The 10,915-nt window shown below is 38.2% G+C and overlaps 1 long non-coding RNA gene across 1 annotated transcript; it reads right to left on the bottom strand.

The window, feature by feature from the left end:
- Window positions 1-1,607: 1,607 nt before the first annotated feature.
- On the bottom strand, window positions 1,608-7,514 carry LOC116436384. The gene is made up of 3 exons (XR_004236994.1): window positions 7,344-7,514; window positions 5,722-5,824; window positions 1,608-2,272 (listed from the first exon to the last, which is right to left on the bottom strand). It is a non-coding gene; the product is annotated as an uncharacterized LOC116436384 (long non-coding RNA).
- Window positions 7,515-10,915: the final 3,401 nt, after the last annotated feature.

The following is a 10,915-nucleotide window of genomic DNA, read 5'->3' as shown; positions in this document are numbered from 1 at the left end:
AGAAAAAATTGTGGACTTTCTGTTTTGTGAGAACTGGAAAAATGCAATAAATTACTCTTCTAGAGAGCATGATGAAAGGGTACTATGTGTAGGGAGAGATCAGAAAGGTTCTTACCCCTTGAAGCACAAACCTAGACTCATTCTGCCAGAAAATTTCCCCTGTACAAGAGAACATTGAAAAATAAATGCTTTTTTAATGTGTGTCTCTGTTTTCAATTATACAGGAAAAGTGCATTTCCAAAGCCCATTTATCTTGAATATGACATTGTCACCCTGTGCTGTTGGTTGCAGGGATGCAAAGAAAATATTGATTAGAAACCAACAAACCAAAAGTTTGTTTTCCTTGGTTTAGGAATTTTGGATAAATAAACTGAAGTGCAGTGGGAGAAAAAAAACTTGTATGAGTATGCTCCCTGAAACTGAATAAGAGAAACTTTTTCAAAGCAAACTCACTTAATTAACTCCTCACCGGGTTCTCAGTTAATCTGTGAAAAATCAAAACCTTTTTGAGTAAGATCAGAGTTTAGATTATGTATGAATGGGAGCTGACCCAGAAATCCTAACAGAGCTATTTTGTCCCTGCTGGAATGGGCTCACAGCATCATAACTGTCCCTAAAAATGCAAAGGAGAAAGGACATACAGACATTGTGTTTTCATTTCACTCAGGTTAATGGAAGTCTTAACAATGTGATGGTGGTGCTTACTCTATATGTAGGTGATCGATGTGCTCAAGAGTGTAATTATCTAGGCACTTAATGATAGCCCAGTTTGTGAACAAGTACTCCACATATTTTAACTAATAAAATTGCACCTTTGAGGTGACAGCCCTGATGTATTTCACGTGGGCACACGCTGACGTTGTTTACACTCTATGAGTTATTTTCAACAGATAACTGAAAACAGACAGAACTACCTACTAAGTGTGAGCTTCTTAGTTACAAATGAAGTGTCTCATTATGTTCCTCTAGGGACACTCTTAGAGGAGTTTTTACAAAAACTCCTCCAGGGAAGTTGTCCTCCTCCAGGGAAGATATTTCTGGCCAGAAAAAGCAGTGCTCCTGTAGTCCACCCGTCCAAGAACTATTATGAATAGGTAGCAGGGAAGAAAGAAGAATAACAAACTAAGAATATTATGGTTTAGATAACAGAAGGGAGAGCAAGACATCCAGACTCTACCAGAGGGTGAAAAACCTCTGTTCTAATTCTTCCTGCCATGCTTTATTTATATAAAACAAAATATCTTTATTAAGAACATTTTTCTAGTTCAGAAAATGCTACAATAAATTTGATCACAGTCCTAATATGGGTGAAATCCTTCCCAGAAAAGGATTGAATTCAATGGGAACCTCCCACATCTCACATTAATTCTGTATTAGTGCGACTGTGAAAAAAAGGGAGATGATATTTAGTCATGGAATATTTGTGAATCTTCTGTTTTCTTCCCTCCTATCTGAAGCCATCTGGCCAATTCAGGTAGTTTATCCACATTACACTATTTTTCCAAGTGAACAAAGAAGAAATTTCCCAGATTTGCCAGGATAGCACTCCTAGGAAAGAAGATATTTTTGAGACACTGCTCTTGCCTTGGAAGAGCTGTTGCTTGAACCTGGTTTTCTCAGAAATTAGATGAGCTAATAAGTACTCTGAATAGGCTGTTTTATTAAAAGCAAGCAACCAACTAAACCAACAACAACCCCCCAAAACTCTATGGCATACTTTCATTAATGTTATATTACAAGTCACAAACTTTATGTGCTGGAATGATAACACATTTCAAAACCTCACAAGAAAATATTCTCCATCCAACCCAGTCCTTTTCCTTAGCTTGGCCACTATTATAGATGAAAACAGCCAAGGAAAGGCTGAACTAAGTGTACCAATCAGCTGGTGGTCTGACTGGTATACAGTATCCTCATCCCTGGAGTCAGTTACTTCCTTTGTCCAGGTTCCTGCACATCTGGCCATCATACGCAACACACTGGACATCAGCACTGACTGCAGGGCAGAAACACCAGGGAAAATAAGAGTCACCCAGACCAGTGTTGTAGGGGCAATTCTACAAAGTTTGACACTTTAGCAGAGTTGTAGAAGAGTGATGACTGGTCTTTCTCCTTCCCAGCTTCTCACCTTCTTGTCATCTCTACCTGCAGGTAATGCCAGGCTCATCATGGTACCACTGCTCAGCGGTTAATGGTAACAATCCCTGCAGGACCCAGAGGTCTGTACCTCTGGCTGGATGACATGCTGGAGGTGTCCTGGGCTCATTAGACTCTGTGAAGGCAGAGGGGAGGAAGAAAGCTGAGTTCAACACAGCCATGGCTTTACCATGATATCAGTGTAGCAGGACAGCTGGATACAGCTCTTTCCCTTCCAGCCATGAGCACTGTCCAGCCTGACATAATTCATGTCACATAACCAAACAAATCACAGAATCGCAGAATCTCCTCAACTGGGAGAGACACAAAAGGATCACTGAAGTCCAGCTCCTGGCCCTGCACAGGACATCCCCAAGATTCACACCATGTGCCTGAGAGTGTTATCCAAATAGTTGAACAGGCTGGTGCCGTGACCACTCCTTTGGGGAGCCTGTTCCAGTGCCCAACAACCCTCTGGGTGAAGAACCTTTCCCCAGTATTCAGCTTGACTCAGCTTCAGGCCATTTCCTCAAGTCCTGTCACTGGTCACCACAGAGAAGAGATCAGCGTCTGCCCCTCTGTTTCCCCTCATGAGGAAGCTGCAGACAAATAGGAGGTCTCCTCTCAGTCTCCTCTTCTCCAGGCTGAACAGAGCAAGTGACCTCAGCCACTCCTTGTTTGGCTTCTCCTCTAGATCCTTCATCTAGAGGCTTCTTTGCGGCCCTCTTATAAATGCTTTCTAATAGTTTTATATCTTTCCTATATTGTAGCATGAAAGACACCAAACTTCATAAGAGCTCTCACGTCTGCAATGTGGTTGGAACCCCTACCCTGTCATAGTAGCATCTGATTCTCACCTTTTTGACTTAAATAAATGCTCAGTTTAAACATAAAATATGTAAAGCTTGAGGAGATGTAGACACAGTTTATGCACAAACAGTGCAGAGGAAAAAGCACTGCCTTTTCATCTTTTCTAATTCTAAAATCTAATCAGATTGTAATGCACACTCAGCCCTTCTCTGTCATTTATTTTTAATGTAAAGATTTATAGCTACTCTGTATTGTGAAAAGTAGTACCTGGAGCTGTAAATTTATTTTGTTTTCACGCTTCTCACAAGCAAAATTTGGGAAACAAACAACGTTCTTAAAATTGTCGCGTGCGATACCGCGTGTGCATATTTTAGTAAGGAATTTATCACGGAAATGATACCACAGAAGAAATAGCATTAAAACCAGACACAGTACAAAGAGTGCATTTCAGACCTACTCTGCCTGCAGGTTTTCCTAACAGAAAATGCATTTCCCATGTCTTGCATCCATATGGACCAGCTGAGGTACCCTGGACTGGCAAACATTCTACCTTTTTCTGGAAACAATACCAAAATTCACTGTTGACGGACAGCTGGCTTCCTTTTTTCTTCTGTCCCTAAAATGTCAACCCTGACCCTTGGCTGAGCACTCCAGAACTCCTGTGGCCCATAAAGTCTTCCTGAAACCATTAGCTCCCAGAAGGACTGTGAAAAAGGATTGGTAAATGGACAGGTGTGCTCAGAAAAATTTGGGGGGATTTTTCTGAATGAGAAAAAGCATCTCTGTGCTGTGTCTGGGCAGCAAAAATCTGTAATTGTGATAGAAATACTGAAATAAAATTCCATGTGGTTTAGAGGAACAATACTGGTGAGAGAGTAAAGGAGGCAACATTTGGTATTATATGGAACATAAGTAAATAAGAATACTAAAATCTCTCACATGCAAGAAATCTTTTGTTTTTTCTCTCATCTGATGAACCTCTACTTTCCCATGGGTAATTTTTTTTCTAACTTCATTTTTTTCCCCCTACTGTTCTTTGACTATATAAAGATAAGAGTGAAGGTCAAGGTGTTAATGAGACAGTATATATGCAAAGGAGAGTGAGAAATTCTGAAAACATTGCAAAACTTGAAGTCTGAGTGGATCAAAGCCAGTATACCTACAACCTCCCCCTTTAATTTTATGCAAATAAATTCAGTTTCATGCAAATCTATTAATTTTTAATATGTGGCCCTCTGCTCAGTAGTGTAACAGATATGTAAATCATGGAGTACAGGTATTTCTCACAAGCTACTCGCCAGAGTGTTGAAAGAATCTGAAATGGTTTTTCCTGTTAAAAAACAGTTCAATAACAAGAAGCTTTCAGGTAACTGAAAAATGTTCTCTTGGTGGAGACTTTTTCTTCTACTCATCTCCATATTTCTGCTTTTCCCCTTATGCCTTTGCTGGTTCAAATCCCTCTTTAATATACATTTTTCCACCACACTTTCTAGAGATTATCCACTATAAATTGAATGTCTACCATGCGCCCTACTCTTTGCCACCTTGTTGAACAGCCTTTTGCCATTCTACAGGAAATTTGTGTGCTTGTATTATATCACGTAATATAAACCAAGCCTCTCTCTAGGAGAAGAGTATGTTTTTGATACACAGTCAACACTCAATAAATAACACATTTCTCCCTTCCATCTTTTAAGGTTTGCCAGTAGCAATTTACAGACAAGTCCCTCAAGAAGCCTTAAAGTGCCATAACAAATAAAAGTCCCATTTAAACAATGCATTTGAGCAATACCTTGCTTCACATGTCTTTAAGATAACAAACAATAGATTTCTGGAGGGTATGGATTGTAATCCGTATAGATATAAAACCAGGACAGTTTCAGCTTATCATTTCCTTGGCAAAGAAGGCTGTTTATTTTCACAAATCTTTGCAGGCACATTTCCATATTTCACAGGGGAGGAAAAAGACAGATCTACTATTGCAGAAGAGCTTTCAGCAGAGGAAATTAATCTCTTAAATGTGTTACTACTAGAGCTGGATAAGCAATTTCTTTATTGAGACACGGATTTTCCTTATATTTTGTGCCTCAAACTCTCTCGGAAATTATGTGATTTCCTTTAATGTGTTTATGTGCAATTGTCCAAATGAATTGCCATCCAGTGTTATTCATTATTTGTTGTATATGCCTTGGTCACTTTGCTTCAAGAAACTCACGGAAAAGCCAACACTTTTTAGCACTTAGAATGTCTTTTTTGGGTATAGGCATGGGGAAAGAAGAAAAAAAAAATCATGGGAGAGAGCCAGGGAAAGAATTCTTTTTGATTTTTCCTTGTGAAAAGTGGGATGATGGCATTTTCTTTTTCCTTAAACCAGGTCATTTCAAGGAATGGTTTTGGAGCACGGCTGCATAAACAAGTGAGTTAGCACGATGGAGGCCAACCTCAGGCAGAAGGAAGGATGAGTGGAAAGAGAGGACCAGCCTTGACTTCCAGTGGGGTAAAAAACAAAAATGAGGAGGGATGTACTGGTGAAAGAAATCACATCACACCCTATAATGTGGAACCACTGAATTCATTAAAGTTCCTGTTCCTCCCTCTGGAATTCAATACCAAACACTAGCCTTGATTTTCTGGCCACTTGATTACAGAAGTTTGTCTGAAAAAGGAGAAGGTGAGAGCAGCTCTGTGTGGTACTTTCCTATATCTTATGTAAAAAATTAAAATTTTCAGTCAGCTTCCAAGAATGCAGGCCAAATTCATTTGTCTTCTGCTTACCATGATTCATGAAACAGGGTTGTTTTTTCTTTTCTTTAGGGGAGTTAACTTCTCTGGTCTTCAGAGAATGCAGCCTTCTTGTAGCTCTTAGGCTACAGATATCCTAAAGAAAGGACAGTAAGAGTGTGATAATGATGATGTAAAAATGTAAAAACGTCCTGATTTAGTATTAATAATTTATTCTTTTAAATGGGACCAAGACAACATCTAGAATAGCAATAAACAATGTAAAAATTAATCCTCAAATGTATTTTCCACCAAAGTGATTACTTTTTTCTTTTTAGTGTTACAGTTCAGAAAGCTTGATGACAGTTGCTAATAGGTAAGGACCAACAAATTATTACCAACATTTTTTATTTACAATTTGAGTATAGACTGATTCAGTTCTTGAGGTGAATCTCTGAGGCCTACAAATGTCAAGGCACTGCTGTGTATGTCTTTCACACCAAGTACCACACCATATATCCCAAACAGTGTCTGCTGTGTACATGAACAGCAAATCCCATGCTTTCTACACCGCCTAAATGCTCCTGAGCTTCTCCCTATCCTGCTTTCTCCCAACTATTGTATATGATAATGCTACCTAACCGTTATGTTTTGTTGGCTTCAATAATTGTCTAATTTTTCTCTCAGAATAGACAACATGTACTTTCCTATATATACAAATCTGGCAGAAAACTGGAGGTGAATATACCAGGAATTTTTACATGAAAAACAAAGGTTGCTTTCTTCTGGCTAATGCATTTTCCTGTTACACAGTCAGCGCTGTTTGAGTACACAGGAGACACATCAGTTGGTATTCACATGAAGCACCTCCTTGCTGTCAAGGGATTTCAGTCAATTATAAATGTCTTTCAGTCAATCAACAAAATGGGTGCATGGAAATGTTCAGATGATTACTGTGGATTAGCATCCCAGCTTCCTAAAGCTTATACAATGCATTCAAAGTAGTAAAACAAACAAACAAAAAAAACCCCAGCCTTCTATCTCCATATCAGGCAACTGTCCTTTGCCATTAGGTTCCAGAAGGCTGTTTTAGGGAGGAGGGACAGTGAGAGGGACAGATTTGGTGCAGATCTGGATTTATTGGAGGGTGGGAATAGAGCAGAAGACTCCCCCACTTCTCAAAAATAACACTGACAAATGTGTTAATGCATCAATATCAAGTGAAGCAGTCAAAACTATGTTATAGTCCCCTTGGAGCACACTCAGTATGATGGAAATCAGGAATGGATAGTGGAATATGCCAGAGTTTTGTGGCAGGACGTGAAGAATTTGCATGCCTGCCAGTGAGAAGAGTACCAGGAAAAAGTGTAGAAAAGGGAAAATATACTTTGTACAATTTCTCTTTCCTTCAAAATGTGGTGCTGTGCTAAGAATTCCAGCTATCGTTTTATTTAATGACTGTATGTATAAAATTCACCTTATTCACATATTCAACAAAGAATTGGACTGGAAAACCCCCAATAATTAAAGACAGCAATAACCAAAATAAAGGTAATGCCAAAGGCTGAGAAGCAACCAGACCTCCCTGAAAAAATACAAAGATAAAAACAGAGCACTCCAGAGAAGTCTTGCATTACCTGATGACTAATTGAAAGGTTTTTCTCTGAGTCACATACCTCCATTTGCAAAATAAGAATCAGGCTACCCAACAGCCAACGAAAGACATATACAGCAGAAAAGGAATGGTCAGTTTGGAGGTCAAGAATCAGGTGCAGTTTTGGGGTTTAAATGTCCTCAACTCTCCCCTCTGTAGGTTCAGCAGCCAGGGGTCAGTTCCTGCCACCCTTGTCCTGCAAGTCAATTCAAAGAAACAGTAATCTAACCCAGCTTTGATAGAAACCTGAGCAATTTAGACACCGTGATTTCCAGTGGGAAGAAATGGATGCTGTGTTCCTTTTTAGAATACCATTTGTATCATATCATCTAAGATGATATGATTTGGAGTAGTTCAACTAGAAGAAATTTAAACTAAACAGTACTAGCCATCGCTTATGCTGTATGTCTGAAGAAGAGCTTTTTATCTGTCAATTTAACTTGTTGAATCTGGTGTAAAAAGCAACTGCTTTTCATTTCTCATTTTAAAAGCTTACAACAAATGAAGATTATGTTAAAGCCATCTGTTTATTTCAGAGAAAACTTAATGATGCAAGTAAAATTTAAATAACAAAATCTCTTCTAGGTACCAATACCAAAAGTGATAAATTAATTTTGTGTGCCTGGTCTCATAAAAGTATTATATATATGTGAAAAATTTTCACAGGAGAGCATCTTGACAAAATAAATGATTCATTGACAACTTCTCAAAGAAAACCATGTTTGAATATCCTATCAGTTTCCTAGTTCTTCCACTACAGATGAGGAAGATGGAGAATTTTGCATAGACAATGAGACGTCTATCTTGCTACCAAATAACGAGAGAGTAATTCTCACTAAATAGAAAACAGGCAGGGCTGTGTGATTCTGATAAAATCATAACAGTACTATTAAGCCTGTCTTAGAAATTCTTAGTTGAGAACGTGGCTGTTCCTCTAAGTGGAAAGCAAGCTCAGAGGTAGATACAGACATCTACACCTGAGTTAATAATCTCTTGGCAGTGCAGACAAGAGGCACTTGTAGGGCACAGTTCATCCTTTTAATCATTCCCTTTCAGCTGGAAATGCTGTCCTTAATAAACAGTCCATAGAATTACTGGTCCATCTTTCTGTGGACAGCAGAGTGCTCATGGGATGATAGCATCAGTGCTAATGTCACCTGAAAAAGGTTCCTAATTCTTGATGTTTTGTCGTGGGGTTTGTTTGTTTGTGTTTGGTTTAGTTTCATTTTGTTGGTTTTGTTTTCTCAGAGTTTTAAGTCTTAGTACATCATCTGTCATTCTGAAGATATTTACCAATAGCAGTTAGGAACACAGGACCCAAGATTGAAGCCAGAACACACAGTGTGCTGCTAGTCAGCAAGAAATCTCTTTATCCATTTCTTAACTTTATTTCGAGTTTCTGCCTTGCCACTGGGACTTTTGTCACATTGTTCTTCTCTCATGAAGAACAAGTGGAATAGCATCACCTTCTGGTGGCTGTGAGCATCTTGTAAGGAACTGCAGGTCATTTCATTAGTTCCTAGACTTGCTTGTGCCATCTTTTTCAGTCTCATACGTATCACCATCTCCCTGAGTCCTGGATAGCTCATTTTTATCTTTTCTTGTGAGATTTTCTGATGTTTCTTTCTTTTACTCTACACCATGACTGAAGGTCAAAATTTAATTCTGTCTCCAAGAATTGGCATTTTGGATGTTCTTGCCCTGGGTGTTCCTGCAAATGTTTAGAGAAGCCTCTTCACCCCATCAAGTCTTATAACCCACACATGGGCTGAATTACCACCACCAGCTGTATCGTTAGTCTTCTGACTCAACATCTGTTTTCTCTCCTCTCCTCTCCTCTCCTCTCCTCTCCTCTCCTCTCCTCTCTGACCTCCATTGTTCCAAGATCTTGATATATAATTACTTGAGTATTCCATAAAGAGTTGAAAGCTACAAATGAAAACCAACCTAAAATGCAGTGGGTTTACATAATTGTTTTGGGCCAGTCTTGTGAACTTTTAATTGGCTTACTTACAATTTTTGAGTACTTACAGATGGGAATACCTTCTGTGTCAGAGAGACACAGAGAGTCTTGGACCTCCATATTCAAGCTTGATGGCATAGTTGATATGAGTAAGCAACACAAAATGTTTATATCCTCCAATTTATGGGTAAAAAATTCAGAAGATAATTTACCACTTTCTACAGAAAATAATAGTGATTAATGGAAGTAGTGCAGAAGCAGGGAAAATCCAAGACATGTATAGAAAAAAAGAGATGGAATTCTTTTGTGTCTTTTGGCCACCATATGACTTTTCAGGATAGTTGCTTGCATAGTTTTGATGTGACATCAATGTAATGTTTTGCATATTAAATATATGAAACACTGCTTTACATTTCTGTAGATTCAGAGTTGGAATTCAGCTGGCATACGTGACTCTCTATATTTTTTCATTAAGCCTAATCAAGAAAATGCTGCCCCATTTTCAGAAATTCAAAACACATTTCTGTTTAGGTAGAAAACCTACTATATATTTGTGTAGTGATTTGCTAAGCAGAAATTACGCAGGTCGATTACTTGTGTAATAAAAAGAAGATTGAAATAATAAGTTCTTTAAGGTCAAATCCACTTGCTGTTATCTGAGTATCTTTAGCATTAAATTGTGTAGTTCTAACAGAAGCAATGTTTTAATGCACTCATCTGAGAATATTTCAAGATGAAAACAAGGGAGACTGACAGGCTAATTATAATTACTTCATTACAATGACTTTGCAAACTGAATTGACATATTTTTTTCTAATTTCTGAACTGCTTTCCTCATAAATCTCTATCACATTTTGTGGGTATCCCAGCTCAAAATGTGTTTCAGTTTGCAGCTTCCCCACGATAGGGGAGCATGTTTTATTTGACATAAGACTCACACATAGCTACATTAACATCCTTTAGCACTTCCTCATGACATTTAATGGTTCTTTTGTGTGAAGAATATCAAAGTTTTCAAATCCAGACATTGCATACACTTCTCAGCAAGTACAATATCTCAGAGTTTTCTGAGAAATACCCAAATACCCTGCAATCCTAGAATAGCACTGCTTTGTGCAGAAACAATAGCTTGTGAAATGTGATTAAATGTGATAATGCCTTATGGCAGACATTATATGCTTTTGCTATAATCTCCCAGAAACAAAGAAAATAATCTCTGTCACAGATGTCCATCCAAAAACATGCCTATTACTTTTATTTTTGTTATGTAGTCTTTTATGTCCCACAAAAACATTTTTTAGGAAGACGCTCTACATTTTGAATTAATGTTTCTTTATGTCCCCAGGGCCCTGCTTTGCTCCTCTGTTGTCACTTTGCTTTGCAGATATTAACCTTCCACATGTAGGCTAAAAAAAACCAGGGACATATTTATCTTTCAATGTATAATGTAGAACCGTATGTATCAAACTGGGACACAACAGTGAAAACAAACATTTTACATATGCTTGAAGTAAATAAATGTGTCCCTTGTCACAACTTAAAATTTTTTCATGATTCTTGTTGTAAACACTCACCAGAGCAAATATGAAGATTATGACAGGGTTGTGATACAGCAATTATTGCTCTATAAA

Source organism: Corvus moneduloides, chromosome 2, assembly GCF_009650955.1.
Source record: "Corvus moneduloides isolate bCorMon1 chromosome 2, bCorMon1.pri, whole genome shotgun sequence".
Lineage (NCBI taxonomy): Eukaryota > Metazoa > Chordata > Aves > Passeriformes > Corvidae > Corvus > Corvus moneduloides.
This window is presented reverse-complemented; position numbering and strand designations above follow the sequence as displayed.